Below are 24146 nucleotides of genomic sequence, written 5' to 3'. Positions count from 1 at the left end.
CAGAATGAGCTTGTCAGTTTCCAAAAACAAAACAAAACAAAACAAAGATTACCTTAATATTGCTTTTAGGATTTTATTGATTCTGTATGTCGTAGGGTAAAGTTGACATTTTAATAATACTAACTTTTCTGACCCATGAATATGATCTATCTCACCATTAAATCCAGTCTTTTCTCTCAGCAGCATTTTGTATTGCCCAAGTAATATATATGTAATATATATACTGTTATATTAATATTATATATAATACATATACTGTTAATATTAAATATACTTATATATTATATATATTAATATAATGTCGTATTAATTAATATAATATTATATTTATGTTATATATATAAGTATTATATTAATATTAACAGTATATATATTATATATAATATTAATATAATAGTATATATATAATATAACAGTATATATTATATATATAACATATACTGTTTTGTTAGGCTTATCCCTAAACCTTTCTTGCTTTGAATGCTATTATAAGTAGTATTATTTACATAATTTCACTTTTAGTAGTTTTTTGTTAATCTGTAGCAATATGGTTGAACCTTGTGTATTGACCTTGTTTTCTGTAATCTTGATAAACAAACAGCGTCTTGGTAGCTTTTTTGACTCCATAAGATTTTCTGATTGTATATGATCATGTCACCTGTACTTGCTTCTTTCTTTTTCAACCTTGATGCTGTTAACTTTTTTTTTTCCTTTTCTGCATTCTCACTACAATGCGGAATGAACTGGTGTCAAAAGACATCCTTGCCTTACTCTGTCTTAAGGGACAGCACTGAGTCGATTATTGTATGTTTCATGTCAGCTGTGGGTTTCTTAGGTACAGAATGTTGTTTTTAATTCAATTTTGCTCAGAGTTTTATCATAAATAAATGTCGATATTTTTTCTTTTGGCCTTTTAAGCACAAAATCTAATAATCATATGATTCCTTCTGAAATTCTTCTGATGCAATTAATTACACTTACTTATTTCTAAATGTTCAAACAACCTTGTATTTCTGTAAAAATCTACTTGGTTGTGATCTGTCCCTTATATATTGCTGAGTTTGATTTGCAGATTCTGTGTTAAAGACGGTTGTGTCACTATTCATAAAGAATGACGTCTGTATGATCTGTGCTGGTTGCCCCTCGCGTTTTTACATTGGTAATTTGTTTTCTCTCTTTTCCTTCCTTGGTTTGCAGGAAATTTATCAGTTTTACTGATTACATTTTTCAAAAGAATTAACTTTTGGTTTCACTGATTTTTCTCTGTGCTTTTTCTATTTCATTGACTTATGTCCACTTCTCTACTATTTTTATCTTTTCCTTCACTCTGCGGGTGGTTCTATTTTTAACTTCTTAAAATGAAAGCTGGGTTTTCATTGGCTTTAATAATGTTTTCATTTTAATTATAAGTTTTTTAAAGTTCTGATTTTCTCTCCAGGATCTAGAAATTCTGGGAAGTTATGGGTTCATTTTCATTTAGTTAAAAATATTTTCTAATTTACCTTAAGGTCTCTCCACCCACCCTACCATGAGTTACTTAGAAAAGCATGTGTGATTTCTACATATTTGGAATTTTTTCCAGATACTCTTTTCTTTCTTTTTTTTTTTTTTAAGATTTTATTTATTTATTTATTTCACAGACAGAGATCACAAGTAGGCAGAGAGGCAGGCAGAGAGAAAGAGAGAGGAGAAAGCAGTCTCCCTGCTGAGCAGACAGCCAGATGCGGGGCTCGATCCCAGGACCCTGGGATCATGACCTGAGCTGAAGGCAGAGGCTTTAACCCACTGAGCCACCCAGGTGCCCCCAAATACTCTTTTCATTTCTGACTTGTTTGGTGTTCAGAGAATATAATCTTTATGGTTTTCCTTAAGTTTATCTTTCTTGGTGAATGTTCCATGTGACTTGGGAAGACTGTACTCTACTGTTACTGCACAAGATGTTCTAAAATGTCAGTTGGTTGCAGCTTATACATATTCATGCTTCCTTTCCCTTTCAGTTGTTTTATCAATTCCTGAGAAAGGTATGTTGAAGTTTCCAGGTGTAATTGTGATTTTGTGTTTTTTTGTTGTCCGTTTCTCACATAACGAAGCTCTCATTTAAGGTACAGTTGCGTTAAGATTGTTGTATCTTCTTTCTCATTGTGAAATTTTCCTCTTTATTCCTGGTGAAATTCCTTTTCCTGAAATCTTTTTTTTTTTTTTTATTAGTATAACTACATCAGCTTCTTATGATTATTGTTTGTATGGTATATCTAATTCCATCTTTCTGTAGTTTATATCTCTCTTTTAATTTAAAGTCAATTTTTTGGGCATCTGGGTGGCTCAGTGGGTTAAGCTGCTGCCTTTGGCTCAGGTCATGATCTCAGGATCCTGGGATCGAGGCCCGCATCGGGCTCTCTGCTCAGCAGGGAGCCTGCTTCCCTCTCTCTCTCTCTGCCTGCCTCTCCATCTACTTGTGATTTCTCTCTGTCAAATAAATAAATAAAATCTTAAAAAAAATAAAGTCAATTTTTTTTTATACGATAGAGTTGACTCTTGCTTTCTTATCCTTTCTGATCATCGCTAGCTTCTATTTTAATGCTCTTATTTGGAGCAAGTTCTTAGGTGAACTACCATCTTGCTAATTTTTTAAATTGAAATACTTCTTTTTATGAGATGACTACAGATTCCAGTGCACTTTTAAGAAACGATATATGCAAGTCCTGGGAACAGTTCACCCAGTTTTCACTAATGGTAACATTTTGCAAAACTGTTGTATAAATATCATATCCAGAAAAAAATATATATATATATATATATCATATCCAGGATATTGACATTGATAAAATTTTGGGGCCTAAGAAAGATCTCTCCAGTTTTTCTTCTCTTCATTTGTTTGCATACATTTAGTACAGTACAACTTTGTCACTTGTGTAGGTTTTGCGTATCTGCCCCATAGTCAAAATACTCTATAGTTCCATTATCATAAGGACCTCTACTGTTAGCCCTTTTATAACCACAGCCTCTTCACTCCTGTGCGCTCTGCCACTGTCAGTTCAAATGTTACATAGATTTGTATGTATGTCACTTTGGGATTAGTTTCTTTCCCTCGACATAACACCTTTAATATTCATCTAAGTTATTGTATCAATGGTTCATTCCTTTTAGTTGCCCATTAGTGTTCCATTTTATTTATTTATTTATTTATTTGTTTATTTATTTATTACAGAGTTTATTTTTAAGAGTCATGTATTAAAACAGGGAGATAATTTTAACCTTATTAGCTAAATGATGTCTTGAGCAAATGTATTAATTCATGTACTTAGAACAAAAGTATTGAGGAAGAAACAAACTCTTCTCTTTTTTAAACAAAATTACGTGTTAGAGTAATATTTTTTTAAATGAGATAAAATTCTTTCAATAAGCATAAGGAAATTTTGATCTAGGTATGCTATATACCTTTTTTTGGTACTAATGGAAAATGAAGTAATGGTAAAAATACTTTGTAAATGTGTGCATCTATGTTTTTTGAAAACTGAAGAAGCAGTCTGACATCTGGATAGTTTTCATGGGCTAGTTGTAGGAAATTTATGGAAAATAAGAATCAGCACACCAAAAAGTCTGATGCATTTTCACATATCTAGTTTCTGTTCACTATGATCAGGATTATAGGTAATACTGTAAAATACACTCACATGCTGGTTATTAAGGCTATTTGGATTCTTTTTAATACTGAAAAGTTCACACAGATTGTGATTACTGTGTAGTGTCCAAGAACTAAGGTTTGCCATCTGTTACTCAAATACAGGAAAAAGTTAAGATAATCTAGTGATATGAGTGGTTTTGACATTTCTGTTTTTTGGAATCATCTATTAATTATAGTCTTTAAAGACTAATACCAAATTTTAAGCTTTTGCAAAAATAAAGCTTAGAGGTTATGCCAGTGTTTATATTTTTCTTATAAAATGTGAAGATACTGGTTGAGAACTAAAGCTTATGTAATGGAAGTCTGGCTTTTAGTCATTTAGTTTTACAAGATTATTTGGATATTTAAGTGGGAACACCATGTTTTATCTTGAGATATTAAGTTATATGAGATTTTGATAGTTTTAAGCTGTAATTTTCCTAAAAGTTGATATATAGGAATTCATTATTATGGAACTTCATCAGAGAGCTGATTTAATATGTATTCCTTAAATATTTGCTTTAAATATTTTTCAGGTCCTCTGCTTTCTTGTACAACTCAGTTCTTGTCTTTCTGCTGTGAAGTGATTTTTCCCATTTAAAATTTTGCTTTTTCAAGCTACAATATATAAGTTGTTTCTGTAACATAATTCCTTTTCACACCCTCCCTCCCCCACCCCAAGAACTGCTGTTGCCAGGTTGGATAAATGTCTTTAAAATTGCATATTGGGCTTAATAGGGTCTGATTAGTTTTAATCTACGTTATTTATTGATATTTTTACTGAGAAGTTTGTTATGCCAAATGATTAATATGATCAGGCATACTATTTCAGTGTAGATAGGATCTAACTTTGTGTTTAGGGCCTCTATTTTTTGTGTAAGAATCATCTTGCCAATTTAAAACTCATGTCTGATGAAAGTAGATTGTTTGATAAGCATCACTTTATAGAATTTGTTTGGGTCTGAGTGGTAGGTCATGAAGAGAATGGTGCCCTTTTGGATAAACAGATAATATGTGTGTAAATTCTGTCTCTTATATTAAGTGAGGGAGCATGTATGTAGGTGAGATTTTTATCCAAATATTCAGTCTTTACCTGTTTTGTTTGCCTAATAGTATTTAAAGGGTGTGAGGTGTTATGAGCTCCTTTCCCTTGTTTTCATTTCTGTCCATCCCATCTAACTGTTGGTATTTCTGTTTTTCTGTATGTTGACCTTTTTATGTTTTTCAACAGTTTTTTGGTTGACAGAGTTATCTCCTTTTTTTATCTTTCATGTTTCAGCTTAATAATTTTCGAAGTTTTTCTGTATATTCTCCTTTGCATATGAAGATTCCACAACTAATTGACTAGTAATTGTGCTTTTTTCCCCCAAATTGTGATAATTGGATTTATATACTAAAATGATACTTGCTTTAGGAACAAGCATTTATGGGTAGCTGACTAAAACTAAAAGTACTGCCTTTTCAAACCAAGCAATGTAGACTTGCTCTCATATTTTTTAGTATATTTGAATCTGCATACTACTAAAATTTAAAATATGAATTTTGGCTAGTATTTTAGTATATGTAATTTCAGAGGTTTTTTTTGATGATCCACTTATTCAAGTGATTATAAAGTTGATATAATGATAAAAATATCCTCAGTAAAGGAGCTAGTTCTTTGAAAGAATTAATAAAATTGATAAACCCCTGGCCCCGACTTATCAAAAAGAAAAAAGAAAAGGACCCAAATAAATAAAATCATGAATGAAAGAGGAGAGATCACAACTAACACCAAAGAAATACAAACTATTATAAGAACATACTATGAGCAACTCTACGGCAATAAATTTGACAATCTGGAAGAAATAGATGCATTCCTAGAAACATATAAACTACCACAACTGAACCAGGAAGAAATAGAAAGCCTGAACAGACCCATAACCAGTAAGGAGATTGAAACAGTCATTAAAAATCTCCAAACAAACAAAAGCCCAGGGCCAGACGGCTTTCCGGGGGAATTCTACCAAACATTTAAAGAAGAACTAATTCCTATTCTCCTGAAACTTTTCCAAAAAATAGAAATGGAAGGAAAACTTCCAAACTCATTTTATGAGGCCAGCATCACCTTGATCCCAAAACCAGACAAGGATCCCACCAAAAAAGAGAGCTATAGACCGATATCCTTGATGAACACAGATGTGAAAATACTCAAAAAAATACTAGCCAATAGGATTCAACAGTACATTAAAAAGAATTATTCACCACGACCAAGTGGGATTTATTCCAGGGCTGCAAGGTTGGTTCAACATCCGCAAATCAGTCAATGTGATACAACACATCAATAAAAGAAAGAACAAGAACCATATGATACTCTCAATAGATGCTGAAAAAGCATTTGACAAAGTACAGCATCCCTTCCTGATCAAAACTCTTCAAAGTGTAGGGATAGAGGGCACATACCTCAATATCATCAAAGCCATCTATGAAAAACCCACCGCAAATATCATTCTCAATGGAGAAAAACTGAAAGCTTTTCCGCTAAGGTCAGGAACACGGCAGGGATGTCCATTATCACCACTGCTATTCAACATAGTACTAGAGGTCCTAGCCTCAGCAATCAGATAACAAAAGGAAATTAAAGGCATCCAAATCGGCAAAGAAGAAGTCAAATTATCACTCTTCGCAGATGATATGATACTCTATGTGGAAAACCCCAAAAGACTCCACTCCAAAACTGCTAGAACTTATACTGGAATTCAGTAAAGTGTCAGGATATAAAATCAATGCACAGAAATCAGTTGCATTTCTCTACACCAACAGCAAGACAGAAGAAAGAGATATTAAGGAGTCAATCCCAATTACAATTGCAGCCAAAACCATAAGATACCTAGGAATAAACCTAACCAAAGAGACACAGAATCTATACTCAGAAAACTATAAAGTACTCATGAAAGAAATTGAGGAAGACACAAAAGAAATGGAAAAATGTTCCATGCTCCTGGATTGGAAGAATAAATATTGTGAAAATGTCTATGCTACCTAAAGCAATCTACACATTTAATGCAATTCCTATCAAAGTACCATCCATCTTTTTCAAAGAAATGGAACAAATTAATGCTAAAATTTATATGGAACCAGAAAAGACCTCGAAAAGCCAAAGGGATATTGAAAAAGAAAGCCAACGTTGGTGGCATCACAATTCCGGACTTCAGGCTCTATTACAAAGCTGTCATCATCAAGACAGCATGGTACTAGCACAAAAACAGACACATAGATCAATGGAACAGAATAGAGAGCCCAGAAATAGACCCTCAAATCTATGGTCAACTAATCTTCGACAAAGCAAGAAAGAATGTCCAATGGAAAAAAGATAGCCTCTTCAATAAATGGTGCTGGGAAAATTGGACAGCCACATGCAGAAAAATGAAATTGGACCATTTCCTTACACCACACACAAAAATAGACTCAAAATGGATGAAGGACCTCAATGTGCGAAAGGAATCCATCAAAATCCTTGAGGAGAACACGGGCAGCAACCTCTTCGACCTCTGCCGCAGCAACATCTTCCTAGGAACAACGCAAAAGGCAAGGGAAGCAAGGGAAAAAATGAACTACTGGGATTTCATCAAGATCAAAAGCTTTTGCACAGCAAAGGAAACAGTTAACAAAATCAAAAGACAACTGACAGAATGGGAGAAGATATTTGCAAACGACATATCAGATAAAGGACTAGTGTCCAGAATCTATAAAGAACTTAGCAAACTCAACACCCAAAGAACAAATAATCCAATCAAGAAATGGGCAGAAGACATGAACAGACATTTCTGCAAAGAAGACATCCAGATGGCGAACAGACACATGAAAAAGTGCTCCATATCACTCGGCATCAGGGAAATACAAATCAAAACCACAATGAGATATCACCTCACACCAGTCAGAATGGCTAAAATCAACAAGTCAGGAAATGACAGATGCTGGCGAGGATGCGGAGAAAGGGGAACCCTCCTACACTGTTGGTGGGAATGCAAGCTGGTGCAACCACTCTGGAAAACAGCATGGAGGTTCCTCAAAATGTTGAAAATAGAACTGCCCTATGACCCAGCAATTGCACTACCGGGTATTTACCCTAAAGATACAAACGTAGTGATCCAAAGGGGCACATGCACCCGAATGTTTATAGCAGCAATGTCTACAATAGCCAAACTATGGAAAGAACCTAGATGTCCATCAACAGATGAATGGATCAAAAAGATGTGGTATATATACACAATGGAATACTATGCAGCCATCAAAAGAAATGAAATCTTGCCATTTGCGACAACATGGATGGAACTAGAGCGTATCATGCTTAGCGAAATAAGTCAAGCAGAGAAAGACAACTATCATATGATCTCCCTGATATGAGGAAGTGGTGATGCAACATGGGGGCTTAAGTGGGTAGGAGAAGAATCAATGAAACAAGATGGGATTGGGAGGGAGACAAACCATAAGTGACTCTTAATCTCAAAAAACAAACTGAGGGTTGCTGGGGGGAGGGGATTATGGAGAAGGGGGTGGGATTATGGACATTGGGGAGGGTATGTGCTTTGGTGAGTGCTGTGAAGTGTGTTATACCTGGTAATTCACAGACCTGTACCCCTGGGGATAAAAAATATATGTTCATAAAAAATAAAAAATTAAAAAATAAAAATAAAAAAAATAAAATACAGCAGTTAGGCAAACTATTTTTGCCACTTGGGGAAAAAAAAAAGCAAGTCATTTCTAGATGATGTCGTGGCTTAGATATAAAATAAAGAGATTTGGGTCTGTTATATTAAAGCCAAATATAAAATGAAGCAGCCTAGCACACACTTGTTTGGAGCTTTCTTCCATTAAAATGGTTCAAATTAGCAGTGGTTTCATTGAAAGGTAAATTTGATAGAAGTAAATTTAGAAATTTTACAGTTTTAGCTTAATTAGTAGGAATATGAAAACCCACTTGCTGGTGATACGTTTTGTATTGAGCTTTTTTCCTTCGTATTATGTATGTGTAGTAGTTTCGAACATTAGGAAATTTGTGCACGGCTGCACCTAAAAGATCAATAGAGTTGGAAATGTTAGAATCTGTTGTGTTTTTTTTTTTTAATGTAGTTTACTAGTATTGAGTAAATTTGCACTAAATATTATTAGGCCTTTGTTCTCAAACTATTGATACATCCCTTATCATCTTTTTTGTCTTACCTGTTGGAATGTCTTTCTTTCTGTGAAAGTTAGTGACCTGAAAGAGCAGCCCAAATTTAGTGTTTTAGATAGTTATCTCTGGTAAATTAAATGATGAAAAGCATGGCTTTTATAATGAAATGAACTACAGAAGTACCATAAACCTAACACTGAATATAAAGATTAGAGCGTAAAAGATACACTCTTATGTACTTTACAATAATGCTGGATTGATGTCATAATCTTAAGTTTTTTAATTTTTCATATACTTTATTATAATTTTGCTGTAGAAAATTAGGTTAGCGTTTGGCTTATAGTTCAGGTATATAATGCTGACAAGTATATCTAATGCATATTGGACTGATGATCTTTCTGAAAGTTGTTCTGTAAGTTACAACCATATTTTATTTGATTTGTCATTGGTAGTCAATCTTGGATGTTTGTTAGTGGGAGCAGAACCATGGCAGGGAGGGGGCGGGGTTTTACGTGTGTGTATTTTAACAGCAGCAGAGTTCTGAAAACAGGAAATCTGCATTATCGTATTCGTCCAGAGAGCTAGGAAGGAGGTAATTGTTTCTTACGCTCGTTAAAACCAGTTAGTTGGGCAACTTAAATTTTAGAGGTTCACAGATGTAGGTTTTGAACAGTTGTAGATACATTATTTCATAACAGCTCTGAAGAAAAATTGATTAAATTTGTTGAGAGGAATAATCCCTTAGCTAATACACACAAAAATTGTACTTTGGGTTTTTAGAGCATTGCTAGCATTATCAGTGACTTGATTAGATATTTTTCTGTGGTTCTGGTTTGCTTACATTTAAATAAAGTTCAGAGGGCCTTGATTGTTCCTTTAAAAAGTATTTGTTTAAAAACTGTAATCTTCAATTTAAACAATAGAAGAAGTTGATTCTGTGTCAGGTATTTGTCACTGGAAATTATCATTCCCTCTTTGTTAATGTGTTTATGCTCATAATTACATTCTTAGGTATTCACAGCTTAATTTTTATCTGTCAGTGGGTATTTGTCATTTTTAAAGCTATATAGGTAGCATTTCATTGGGCTAAATATCAGGCATTGCTTACTGTGCTGTGTTAGGATTATTTCCATTTTTTCCCTTTAAAAAACAGCATATTGTGACTATCTTTGCATAGTTTACATTGTTTTCTTAGTGCACATTGTTAGAGTGGGGTTTCTGGAACAAAAGGTAAAACAGTTTTCATAGTTCTTTGTTACAGATTGCAGATTTTGTGCCAAATGAACCAATTTATGGTATTGCTACTAAGTAGAAGAATTACTAGCAATTCTTGATGTTACCTTTGAAGAATGTGGTATTTTCCTTCAGAAAGTAAGATCTAAGCCTGGCTCAGTTGGTAGAGCATGGGACCCTTAAACTCCGGTTTGTGAGTTCAAGCCCTGTGCTGGGCATGGAGCCTGCTTAAAACAAACGAAACTACAACAGCAACAAAAAGAACTCCACATAGTGACATCTAAACTTCTTTTCAAAGCAAAAATGTGTATAAACTCTTCAGTCAGGGCAAGTTGGTATAATGTAACAATTTTAGAGGAAGTTGTGAGGTCCTAATTGTTTGGAGGAATAGAAAGCTCCAGTAGAGCTCATAAATTACTTGGCAGTCAGTTTTCCTTTCTGGTTTGCCATTGTGGGAAGCTAATTTAGAAGTATTAAAAGGAACCTAAAATTTATGTTAAAGTGGATTTAAGTGAATATATTGGAATTCTTTTCTTTTATAATTTGTTTATAAAAACATCATATTGAGTTGCCTTGTAATGAGACATTGAAACTAAAATTAAATAACAGGATATTTCTAGTCCATGCAACCTCAAATCATAACAGCTACTTATTACAATTCTAATAGCCCTTTACAGTTTATAGTTTTAAAGATATTTCCAGATACCGCATTTGATCCTTGAAACAACCAATAAAGAAATTACATTAGGTGTTAGGATCATCATTTTGCAGAAAAAAGAAACAAAAATATTTGAGGCCCAGAGACTTAGTAACTTACCTGCAGTCATAGGCTTTTAAGTTGCAAAGCTGAGAATGGAACTTTGGTCTTCTATTTATTAAATGACACTATGCACAATGAATCATGGAACACTACATCAAAAACTAATGGTTTACTGTATGGTGACTAACATAACATAATAAAAATAAACAAACAAACAACATTATGCATGAAGTATTTTAATGCAGGCCTGGCACCTTGGGAATATTTAAATAAATGTTCCTGTGTCCTGTGCTGTTTCTGACCACTATGCTTTATTCTTAAAAATCCCCAATTTTTTTGGAGCAATATTTTTAATATTTTTGTAGTTTTCTGTATTTTTTTGAGAAATATTTTTAGTATTTCTGTAGTTTAGGCTTTGGTGCTTACGCACCCTTTTCACTTTATAAAATCAGATTTTAGGCAGCATTAATTTGCTCTGTACAGGAATATTTATATGCTTTATATGTTAGGACAAATTGTTCTCAAATAATGCAATTAGCACTTTATCAACTGGAAAAATCAGCATCTCCTTTTTCTGCTTTCCTACCAATATGAATCTTCAATTTAGAAACCAGATACAAACATTTTACACATTTAATAGAGAAAAAGAATACCTAGTCAGAAATAAAAAATCTTGCATTAAATGAGACTCCCGTATAAGTCTATGAGTGGCAGTTGTTTAAAGCATAATTTGATTAGTGAAGTTGCTGATATGGATATAACTGTGACATACATGGAAACTCTTTGTTAATTTTAAACTTGTTAAAATTTGTTGGAAAAAAAATGTAGACCTGATGTAGCTTATGAATCAGTGGCTGAATTTTTTTTCCCCTCACCTGATCCTTAAGCATCTGTTGGTTGATAGCCCTGACAGAAAGCAGGGAAAAAGCTCCAGAAATTCCTGGAAAATAGAATTAAATGCTGCAGTCTTGGTATTTACTAACTAGCTTTCGATTCTTCTTGTCTCCTCTTGTTAGTCTGACTTTATTCCTTCATTCCTGCTGCCGATTCAGCTGAACGTCAGTTCCTCTTGTGAGCTAGGCAACTTCAGGTTTGCTCTTACTGCTTTTTGATCACTACCTCTGTAATCCACATGTCACTTTCTATTTGCCATCTGCGTTCCATGTATGTTACCGCTTCCAGTTAACTAGAATTTTTAAAATAACTTATATGTGATCTGTGGAAGTAATTTTTCTTAAAATAATTGTGGCAGAAAAAAGGTGTTACTGGTTTGAATACTAGTACTATATATTGGTATTTTAGTTTATAACTTGTTTGGGGATAAGTATATCTATATATTATGTTGAGTAGTACTACAAAGAAACTTCAGAAGTGCTTTATTTTTAATAATTGTACTTAAAATAAGACTGTCTATATTCAGGGACACATAAAATAAGGCTTACGGAGCTATTTTTGGTTATTCTCTATTTGAAAATTCTAGTTAAATTTGTAGTGCAAATGACATTAATTTGGGTACAAGTAAAATTTTGAGACAAGGTCAATATGAAATCTCAGCTCACATGTTTTTTTCTAAAGGCATTTTGTTAATTTGGTGTAACTTAGAATATCCTTTTAGTGTTTTAAGTCAGGATTGGATGTTAAGAACAACCAGTAAAAATTGAGTTAGCTCATATACTAGCTGCATCATTTTATAGTGTGTCAGTTCTGTTATTGGTGAAATTGACTTCTGTGGACAGGCTTTAGAACTTAATTATCATTTATTATTTTCTTTCTTGCAGTCAGCATTCTATGTTTGAGAGGGAATTGTTGCAGCACTTGAATCAAGACTCTCCAACATGATATATATGATTATCAAAAACTCATCAATGAATCACTTAAGATCTTGTATTTTATTGTATGTAAATTATACCTGAATTAAAACAAAACAAACTGAGCATGTTTGCTTAGAGGTGGGGTGAAAGGTCATGTACTGAATGTCGTATGTCTGTGTCTGCAGATCTGCCATAGCAATGGTAGCTGTCCCTCTGAGGGCCGACAGAAATTCCTTTTACCTCTCTGCTTACTTCATGTAGCCACTGATAACAAGGGGAAAGCAGTCTTTGTTTTTGTTCCCTTTGGGAAATTTGGGAATATTTTACATTTGTTCTGAAGTTAAATACTTAAAAAGGCAAAATGCTATAGTCAAGATTTCAAAGAGTTAAGGTTTCTATTAGACTTTGATGCTCTTTAGAAGGATTAGGTTATTCAGTAAAGAGTGTCATTGGAAAAACAAAAAAAAATATCCAAATCGTTACAGTAAGCACTAATGGTATAGTTCTGTCCCATTTGTTTAACTGATAAACAGCTATCACTATGTTCTAGTAGTTTTCCATAGGTTAATGCATTTAATCCTTATCACAACCCTATGTGATAAGTACTTTTTTTTTAATGAAGGTAACACTTTCTTTTCTGTTTAATTTTTAATTCAAACTTTTATTTAAATTCCAGTTAGTTAGTATACAATTAATTAGTATACAATAATTAATAATTTCTATACCTGAAATTAATATTATACTGTATGTTAACTAACTGGAATTTAAATAAAAGCTTGAATAAAAATTAAGCAGAGAAGAAAAGAAAATGTTACCTCCTACCAGTCCCATTTTACACAGGGAACTGAAGATGGGTAACTTGCAAAAGATGACTTAGTAAGTGAAGCTAGAGTTCAAATCCAGGCATCTTGGCTCTTGGAGCATATGTTCTTTTTTTTTTTAAGATTGTATTTATTTATTTGACAGAGATCACAAGTAGGCATAGAGGCAGGCAGAGAGAGAGAGGAGGAAGCAGGCTCCCTGCTGAGCAGAGTGCCCATGCGGGACTCTTCCCAGGATCCTGAGATCATGACCTGAGCCGAAGGCAGCGGCTTAACCCACTGAGCCACCCAGGTGCCCGGAGCATATGTTCTTGACCATGTTGCCACATTGCCTGCGAGTAGATCACTAGATGGCAAAAATATTTGGCTTCCTGCAGTGATCTAGTTAGTATAATTCTTTATGCGCAGCATTTATAAGTAATAAGATGAGAATTTCATATGAAACACTCTCGTTATTTGAAAGTATATCTGGTAATTGCAAGTTAACACTATTCCGTATTAGAAATATATATATATATATATATATATATATATATATATATATATATATATAGTTTTCTCAGTTATTTTTATTTGGTTTAAATTGTCCAAAAAAAGCATGTCAGAAATTTTAACATTAGGAAGCAAAAAAGTCAAAATTGGACATGCATTGGTATAATTCATGTCATAAGAAATATGTGTCTTATAATTCATTACTCAGTTTTGGAAATTCCAGTGATTCTGTATTGTCTTTTAAAAGTTTTTCAGCTTTAACATTTGATTAGTAAATTCACTTTCATTTGAACCTGCTTCCTTTGAAGCTTTTATATTTTTGTTACTGATTTGGAAATATAAAGAACTCTTAATCTTTTATGAGGCAGCATGGTATAAAAAGCTGGGTTTGTACCTAACTGGTTTGAATCATAACTCAGTACTTACTGGCTGTGGAACTTAATGCAAATTACCCAGTCTTTTTGACCCTCAATTTTGTCATTCATGAAATGGAAATATTACCTTGTAGGGTTGCTAGGATTAAATGGGAATGTATTTCCTATAGTGTGGTACATGTTCTTTGCATCTTTCTAACTTATGATGGAGGTTAAAGTCTTGGGTAAAATCTCAAACTGTGAATAAGAAAGGTGAGGATCTGTGAAAAATGAAACCTTCAGAAGACTGGATGTTTAGATTCTATGTAAAGGAAGCATTGGATCGTTGCTCTGTCAGAGACCCCCACGCCGATTCTGGCCTTTGACTCCTTATATGTCTGGTTAAATTGAACTCCCTCTCACAGCTTCCTTCAAACTAAATGCAGTCTTCTGTCCTGCCTTCTCCATACAGCTCTGTGTGTGAGCCACACTGGCCTGCTTGCTGCTTCCTTCCTAATGTTGTATGTATTTCCGCATCCCTGTTCTGTTCCCTGCCTGAAGTGTTCTGATTGCTTGTTTGTTCTTCTGTCTACTGATGTCTGACTGACTTCTTAAGGATATTCTAACATATCACCTATTTTGTAAAGCTTTAATTAGAATTAGCCCCTCTCTCTTTATCTCTTAAAATATTTCGGTCTTATATTCAGTAGAATATAAGTCATGTGGCACCGCTGCATGTCTGTGTGTCTATCTGTCTTTCCTGACAGAGTAGGGACTTTTCCAGTGCAGTAGTCTTTGCTTACTTAGCCTCTGCTCTCACTGCCCCTTGCATGGAATGTTCACTGTGTGTTTGAATAATTAAGTGAATGAAAGGGGGCCAACTGAGTTTACTTTAATGAGTATATAACATTCCTATTTATGTATAATTAGAGACAAATGGTTTCCTTTGCAACTTTAACTCCTTTTATTAGTATTCATAGTGCAAGGATACATTGGAGTTTAGTCCTGGTTAAAAATGACTGCATTTCAAGGGGCATTGTATTATTGTGTTTTCTGTAAGGCTGAAAATCATACTAGTGTCTTTACTGAAATTAAGCATTCAGTTGGAAAGTTCATTAGGAGCAGTAATTACTATTACTTTGAATAAGAAATATTTTGCTGTTGCATTGCTCAGAAAAATTCAACTTAAATTTCTTACTTATATCTATTTATAATTTTTTTTTATGTAGGAATTCTGGATTGGTGGAAGCTGCCACTGCTTTGGGTCCCTACTGCTGCCTCATTTGTCTTCCGAGTGTTATTTTCTATATGTTGGTGCTCCCAAGACAGGGTTACAAAGTAAAGATTATTCACTTTCAGGAATTACTACTGCTGTAGGCTTGATTTGAGCCTCCAGTCTCTCTCTTTTTTTCTTTCTCATGAACGGACATAATACCCAAAATATTTTGATAATTGAACATAGTTCTTTGAATGAGCTATGTTTTTAGGTGGAACTACTTTCTTAGGTGAGAATAATAGATGACAGCTATTATTTGTAATGTGTGATAATCCTAGTAGTTTGGGAGTCTCCATAGTAGAAGAACCCTTTGAGATTGGGGGTGAATTTATATATTCTTAAAGTGACAAAATTGCCACATAGTAAATGCTACTTAAATCTTTTTTCATTACATATTTGTGTGTATGTATGTGTATATACATATATATATTGATAGAAATTCATCATTTTTTAAAAACTAAATACAGAGCTGAATTTAAGTCATGTGGGACAAAACAATATTTTGTCATGATACTTGGTAAATAGACCTGGAGTTAATTAAAAAGCAAACAATTTTTAAAAATCCCCTAAGCGTATATCTGCATTCACCAGTGCTGTCAAGGTGAATAGCAGACTATAACTTGATTTGGGGTTATAAGATTTTAGAGATTTGAGTTTAAGCCACATTCCTAAAATGAAGGAGTCCCAGACAGGAAGAGACCCATACAACATAGCCCATTCTTTTATTGGCCCCAGCTATCAAAAAAGGTTGAGATATAGACTCCAACCTCAGTGTCATAAAATGTTCCACCAGATTAACACCTCCATTCGCCAAAAGCCAAATGTTATTGCTCCATGCATGATCACGTGTGCTCTGCTACGGTTTCTGCTCTCAGTGTGTGATAAGGCTGTTTTGTGTGGCTCCGTGATACCCGCTCCCATTCTACCCATTCAGATGCTTTTCTTTGACATCTTTAGAAGCTCAGGTGTTCACGAATTTCTCCCAGACAAACTAGTCTATATTTAGACATGTGAGACAAAAACACTTCAGAAAGTACACATTGGGTCAACTTCATTCTCCATTCAGCTCTATATCCTACCTTTGAGGCTGGCCATTAGGATTATATGAAGAAAAATTGTGATGGAAAAATTCTGCACAGTTCCCCAGTCTGTGCCATGGAAGAGGAATAGAATGCAATGACAGACATCAAAATGGTTCCCTCTGGAACCAGTAGGTTAAGCATCTGCCTTCAACCTAGGTCATGATCTCAGGGTCCTGGGGGACCGAGTCCTGCGACAGGCTCCCTGCTCAGTGGAGAGTTTGCTTGTCTCTCTTCCTCTGTCCCCACTTATGCTCTATCTCAAATAAATAATAAAATATTTAAAAAAAAAAATCTCTTACAGAAATAGTGCAGGCATTGTATCAACAACAGAAAATAAAAAAAACAAAAATGAGAAAAAAAATATATTTCCCACCTCCTAGAGATGATTACTTTTAGTACCTTAGTTTGTAATCTTTTTGTCTACATATGTCTATATGGGTATATATGCCATTCTTATTCGATTATGACATAATGCTGTGTATTCTCTTTTGAAACCTTTTTTTTTTAGTCAGTAATGTGTGCTTTTCCATTTCAGTCATCTTTTATCCCATATAATGCCCAGATCATTTTCAAATTTCTCTGGTTAGCTCAAAAATGTTCTTTATGGCTTGTTCGTCTAGAACAATATCCAGATAGCATTGTACCTATGAACGTGGCTCTTAGAATCCTTAAGTCTTTTTTTTTTTGATTTAAAAAAATGTTTTGGGAGATTTTTATTCATTTATTTGACAGAGAAAGGCACAGTGAGAGAGGGAACACAGCAGGTGGAGTGGGAGAGGGAGAAGCAGGCTTCCTGCTGAGCAGGAAGCCTGATGTGTGGCCTGGATCCTAGGACCCTGGGACCATGACCCAAGCAGAAGGCAGAGGCTTAACAACTGAGCCACCCAGGCACCCCAACCCTTAAGTCTTTTAAAAAATAAGGGATACCCATTCCTCCCCTCCTTGCCTTTTAAAGAGACATTTGAGCAGAGACTAAGTCATATGTTTCAGACCTTTTGAATTTGTCCAGTTTATTCTCATGTCATTTAGCTTGTTTTTCTATCTCTTGTATATTAAATGTAAATTAAAATTTATATATAAATACTTGGTTGAGTCTCAGGTTGAAGATACCTTGGATATCATAGGTGATGCTGTGTCCTTCATATTGTATCACACAGAAAGTTACAGGATCTCTGCTTAACTTCCTTGGTGATGCCCAGATTGACCACTGAAATTGGGTGGTGGCAGTCTTTTTCTGCCCGCTGTTCAGTTACATTGGTCTCCTTACATCAGAAGGTATTTTGGGTGGTGTTGCTTTGGCTCTCTTAAGAAAAAAAAAGTTGAGTTCTTCATCATCCACTAACCTGTTGGTTGAGAACCAGTTGTTGATCCTTGCCTAAATCAATAAATTTATTAGGGTTTGCAAAATATGACTTTTAAAGTTCTATTCTTTTGTGTTTATTAACACAATGTTTTTCTGTAAAGTAGATCTTTACTGTATGAAATGGTGCTATTTGGTTGTCGTGAAATACAGCACCTACAGGAAAAGTAGCATAAAATACTTAATCTCCCTCTTTTTCTCTACTTTCAGAGTAGAGAAAAGAACTGTTCTAAACAGCCACTTCAAAAGGTGATAAATGAAAAATAGTTTGTTCTTTTTTTCCTTTGAGAGTCTTTATATAGACCCAAGGGTTTTAATTTTATTTAGGGTGTTTTAATTTACTACCATTTAAATTGTTTCTTTGATACTCAGTTTGTTAGAGCTTTAGGTCCTGGGATGTCCTTCATTTTAGCTCCTATATCTGTCTGATAGAGATCATTATCTCTTGAGTACCTTCCTTGTCTCCTGGTACAGAAAAATATCCCAGACTCATCTTGTACCTTCCTGCCACAGACCTAGCATCCATTGTAGTTCCAAGTTTAGTACCTTTTAGTATATTAAATACTAGAGATGCAGTCTGGGTCCATCTAGGGATTGTTTGCTGCTAAGATTGATATGCTTTTAGGCCATTTCAGTGAAAAGACCTAGAGAACATAGATTTTTATAAACATGAGTTCATATTGATATTTCTAATTAAGATTTTTACTTGATTTCTTGATTTTATACCTATAATCATAAATCTTAAAATCATTAGTAAAATTTCATTTTTTTGTACAATATAAAGAAGAAAGCTTGAGGATATCAATACTGATAATAGTAAAAACAAACTTGCAGAAGAAGTTTAAAATTTCTTTGTAGTTCTTTTTTTTTTTTTAAGATTTTATTGATTTGAAAGAGAATGGGCATGAGAGAGAATATGAGCACAGGGAGAAGAGAAGCAGACTCCTCTGGTAAGCAAGGAGCCCTGTGTGGGGCTCGATTCCAGGACCCTGAGATAGATGTGTAACCAGCTGAGCCACCCAGGAGCCCCTCTTTGTAGTTCTTTTTGTTCTTACAGTGCTTCCTACCAAGAAGTACAGTAAACTTGCAGTAGCCAAATAACTCCTGTGAAATAAACTCTATCTCCTGGTTACCAATTTGATATTTAATTGGATTTGTTTGTTGCTGGTTTTAGTGTATGTTTTGTTTTTCCCCTTTGCCACCCCTTCTCTATGAAGCAAACATGTTTATTGGTTTCTCAGTTATCATTTGTGTGTGTGCAAATGCACATGTGTGCTGAGAAGTTCAGATTCAGGCAAATTGTGTGTAAATCTTACTCATTTTATCCAAAAAGAAAATATTTTTTGTACAAAAGGTAGCATATTGTATATGCTATTGTGTGCGGTCTTTTTTCTTTTAATGAAAGGTTTTTATTTTTATTTTATTTTTTAAATTTTATTTATTTGAGAGAGAGAGAGATGGAGACAGATAGTGAAAGAGCATGAGCAGGGCAGAGGGAGAGGGACAAACAGAGTCCTGGTTGAGCAGAGAGCCTGATGTAGGGCTCTACCCCAGGACGCTGGGATCATGACCTGAACCACAGGCAGATGCTTAACCGACTGAGCCACCCAGGTAACCCTGTTTTTTTTTTTTTTTTTTTTTCCCTTAAAATATTTTTAGGTCTGTCCAATAAGTGTGTGGTAAAACTATGGATAAAACCTTTTAAAAAAATAATTTTAAAAAGCTTTTAGTAACTTGATAATTATTTTCAATTGAAAATAATACCGAAATTAACTCAATAATGTGAAAGCAGCCAAAAGTGATGAAAAAAAGATCTCTACAAAAAGGCACTGGATTTGGTGAATTTTGGATTGTACTTGAAGATCAAATGGGGTCCAGGAGTAGGTAGGTGGAGAACTTCAGGGAGGGTGTTGAAGGGAGGCTTGGGGCAGATCAGCTTGGCTGTTTTGGAAGGTATATCTCAGAAAAATCACGAGATTAGAGAGAGGAATAATGGTACTCGGGAAGAAAATGAGGTCTGCCACTATTGACAAATGCATAGAAATGTAGATTGGTTGGTATTTTTTGTTTTGTTTTGTTTTGTTTTTTTAGTTTGATGCAGATTCTTCTGGAGCACAGAAGTTTGTTTTTATGCTGACTACAGTGTGTAACATAAGTAAATAGAATGGCATGCTAAATGTTGATTACCTTGATGGTGAATGAGGAAAGCTTTCTACCTTAGTTCAGTATTACTAAGTCACAAATACCAAGGACTTGGAAGAGATCATTGTGGTTGTCTCAACCTAATGTTGTGGAGTAGGAAATTTAAGCCTGGAAAGATGAAGTCATGTCCAGGTTATACAACGGGATGGCGGCATAAGCCAGGTCTTAAATCTGGCTTCCTAATTCTTAATTGTCTCTACTTTTCTCTATGCTGTGGTGCCTTTTGTAACAATGAAAAATGAGAAGTTGTGTAGCTTTTTTTGTTTTTATTTTGATACTTGATTTTTGTCCCAAGGTAACTTCAGTTCTGATTTATAGTCTGTGGTTTTTGTTTTCATGTTTGTGGGCCTAAATAGTGTAAATGTAGAAGTTCCTTTTTTCCTTAATTTTTATGTACTTACTTTTAATGTACTAGGTAAAGAGATTTGAAAATTATTTTGCCATATAATTATTTTGAGAATTTTGGGGGGAATTAATTTAATGTACCTGTGTTTCTTAATTACACATGATGGTTTATAGATAAATACATTTGACATCCTTTTACTAGCATAGGTATAGTGATTTTTATAATCAGCTAATGTTTTACAAAATGTACATGTAGTTTGCATTGTTGTATATTTCAGATGTTTCCTTAACTTAAGTACTCAAATATTTATCCCAACATTATTGCTATGGGGTTTCCCGCAGAAAGACTTGAAGGCGTATACAGGAACAATATTGATGATGCAGTAAGGTAAGAACTCTTAATTTTCTGTTGCAAATATTGATGTATTCATGCTATATTTTCATTTAGAGAAGATTTCTAAGTCTTAGAAAATGATGTGCTTTGTGATGTGAACTCTTTTTATTATGTTGGTGCTCTATAACTGCTTTTTGTTTGTTTAATGGACCTCAATGGGATACAGCTCATTTGATAAGAACTAACCTTTGACATGGTTAGGTGTATATAATAATAGGATTTCCTGGATTCCTTTTAAGGCTTCTTACCAATTTAAGTCCTGGATTCAGTTACACTATGGTTTTTGTCTTTTATTTCACAATGGGGGATTAGATTTAATCCTTGAGTGTATTCAGTCACTTAAATTTATTCATTCTAAGGTAGAGATAACTGATACCATGTATTTTTTACATAGAACAGTTTATAATGGAGCATAAGTATACTAAGCATTTGAAGAAGTAATTTGGTACAGAGGATCTGGACAGGAATTGCTGGGCAGACCAAGGCCTGACTTTGTCTCTTTTATAAACTTGCATGATTTTTTAAGTGTAATTATTATCCAGCTTGAAACCGTATTTCTCAAGACTGATTTAAATAATTTTAACACATGTATAACCTAAGAGTATGTGATATATTTTATGAGAGAAGGAATTTGTTTCTGTTGTAGTCTTAATATATTTTCTCATTTCAAAGCAAAAATATATATGTATGAAAAATTAACTGTAAACATCAGAAAATTTAATGGCTTTTAAAGTTTAAAATTTTGGATTATTTTGTTTATCTTCTTAGAGAAATCTCTTTCTTGGAGACTTTCAATTTAAATATTTGATTAGAATTAATGTTATCTTGAATGGGAGCACACTTTGTAAAGCATTATGCAAATGTAGAATCCTTATATAATTGAGTATATGAATTGTCTGTGTCCTTATTATGAGCTAGCCATAAGTTGTTTTGTTAAGTGGTTAATTTTTAACAATTTGCTTTGAACCAATGTATATATTTACATTTTGCAGTATTGAGTTGTGTCCAGTTGGACTGTAGTTGTGTTTAAATTGTTCAGAATTTTAAAATCAGTATCAGTATCTACAAAAAGTACAGAAAAACCAGACTACTTTTTCGTAGTTTTATTACAGTTAGAGGTACATGGGGCTGTCAGAAGTACTGTTTAAGAATTTGAAAATAGGGAAATAAATGTGTCTTCTCATGGTTGGGCAGGACACAGTTGGAAGGATGCATAATATAAGATCCATGAGAGTAATAGCCTGATATGGCTTAGTCAGTGATAATACACATCTACAGAAAACACAGTAGGTGATGGAAAACAGAATGACGGGTGTAAATTTTGCATCGAGAGAGATGGAGAATCTGGAAAATAAGCAGTGCATCTCCTGAAGTGCAGGAGTGTTTATTAAGCCCCCTTAGGACCTAGATGAAATACCTTGCAGGTTGATCTGTTTTATATTACTACTATATAATTCTGTATTCAACCAAGTACTACTTAACCAGATCAGATTAGTACTCATGTGGAAAAAGAGTATGAATACTATGGATAGAGGACAGGTTTTTGGGTCACTGTAAGGGCCTCCTTGTGGTGGGTTTACCTGGGGTGCTTGCTCCCTTTGCTCTCTTCTGACTGTGAATAAGTCACTGAAGCTGATTGATCATCTTTAAGTTACTGATAAAGTTCGGTTTCTGGATCAGCACATTTCATTTTCAGACCTTAGACTGATACTCTCACCAAGAAAATACTGTGCTACCAGTGCTTTGATCTTTCATCTTCCAACTTTGAAACTCCTGCCTTTTAAGCCACTGAATTAAGATTCACAAATTTAATTTGTGAAATAGTAACCAAAGTTGAAGTTTATTCTATCCACTTTAATGTATCTATTTTATCTAGCTTTTGTCTTTTTCAAATCTGTTATTCCTTAAAAAGATTTATGTGTATGGTTTGTTATTTAGCCAGTAGTTGCTTTAGCCAAATGATCTTGTCACCCTTTGGCAAGGGTGGTAGCCTGTAAATGACGAAGAATGATCTGCTGAGTAGAATAGCTATGGCGTGCATGCCTGGCTTGTCTTGCCCTCCTCCTCCCCTCCAGTTTTGTGACTGGGGATATATATGACTATTGAGGCTTTCGTTGGCTTCATTTGCTCACTCCACTCCACTTATCTTTTATGAGAAAAAGGAGGAACAGTCACCAGGAAGGTAGCTGTAGCTTTTCCCCTATGAAGTAAAATAATTTCCAAGAAGAGGATTAACTTCTCTAAGGGATTGGCTATCTCTAATACCTAAATGATTCATTTCCTTGATTGGTTCCCACAATATGGGAAATAGTAGTAATAAGCAGTAGTGATTTCTTTTTGGTTCAAAGATGATAAAGTGATAATGAAAAGCGTGTCTTTTTATCTTCTTACAAGTTTTCTCATAAACGTATTTCCATTTGGATTTTCCTTTGCCCTATCTATTTGAATTTTTACTTCTCTAAATCCATGTTTTTTTTCTATGATTTTCCCCCAAACAAGAAATATTGTTCCAGGTTCAGGTTTTGTTGGTGTTGTACATCTTTGCTCTGAGTAAAAGAAACTGAAATTGCAAATGCCTTTATGCTTAAATTATGCAGTATTAAACTGTTTTGGGATATGGATTGTTATGGCAATGTGAAATTTTATACTTAAGGTACTCAAGTAACAAATATTTAACTTCTCCTTTTGAGGTTACCTCCTAGGGTTAGGAATTAATGTAAAAAAATAGAAAGTGGGGGAGAAGTGAACCAAGTTGGAATTTTTTAATTATTTTACTATGTTAACTGCAAATGTTAGGCTTAATAATCAGAATTGACATGTCAGGACAAGGACATTTCAACAAAGGAAGATGAAGAGCTAACTCTTCCCAGATTGTTTTTTTCTTCTTTTCCTCTTATTCCTACCTTCTCTTCCCCTCCTTTATTGCCATTAAGCTCTTGCTCTGACCAGCTGGTAATTTGAAACAATGTTTTATTCAGATAATTGATTATTCTTGGATATGTGTGGTAATCTTATCCCCCTGGGCTAATATTGAAATTACCCTAATTTATATGTTATCTGGTATAAATCTAAGCAGCCTTTAACAAAATGATGCATTATGTGTTTAACCGACATAGCTTAAGAACTGTTCTGTACTTAATAAATCAGCCAAATGTAGGTTTAATACAGGTGAACTGGCTTTCTTCCTGCAGAACCTTTAAT

The 24146-nt window shown here is 34.1% G+C and overlaps 1 long non-coding RNA gene across 1 annotated transcript in view; it reads left to right on the top strand.

The window, feature by feature from the left end:
- The window catches only part of LOC123390217, a 54045-nt gene that overhangs the window by 4738 nt on the left and 25161 nt on the right, over positions 1-24146 (top strand). The window contains exon 2 of the long non-coding RNA XR_006604878.1: positions 20830-20939. This is a non-coding gene — a long non-coding RNA (uncharacterized LOC123390217). The remainder of the gene's footprint in view (positions 1-20829; positions 20940-24146) is intronic.

Source organism: Mustela putorius, unplaced genomic scaffold (genome assembly GCF_011764305.1).
Source record: "Mustela putorius furo isolate JIRA1106 unplaced genomic scaffold, ASM1176430v1.1 tig00537292_pilon_pilon_pilon, whole genome shotgun sequence".
Classification (NCBI taxonomy): Eukaryota; Metazoa; Chordata; class Mammalia; order Carnivora; family Mustelidae; genus Mustela; species Mustela putorius.
This window is presented reverse-complemented; position numbering and strand designations above follow the sequence as displayed.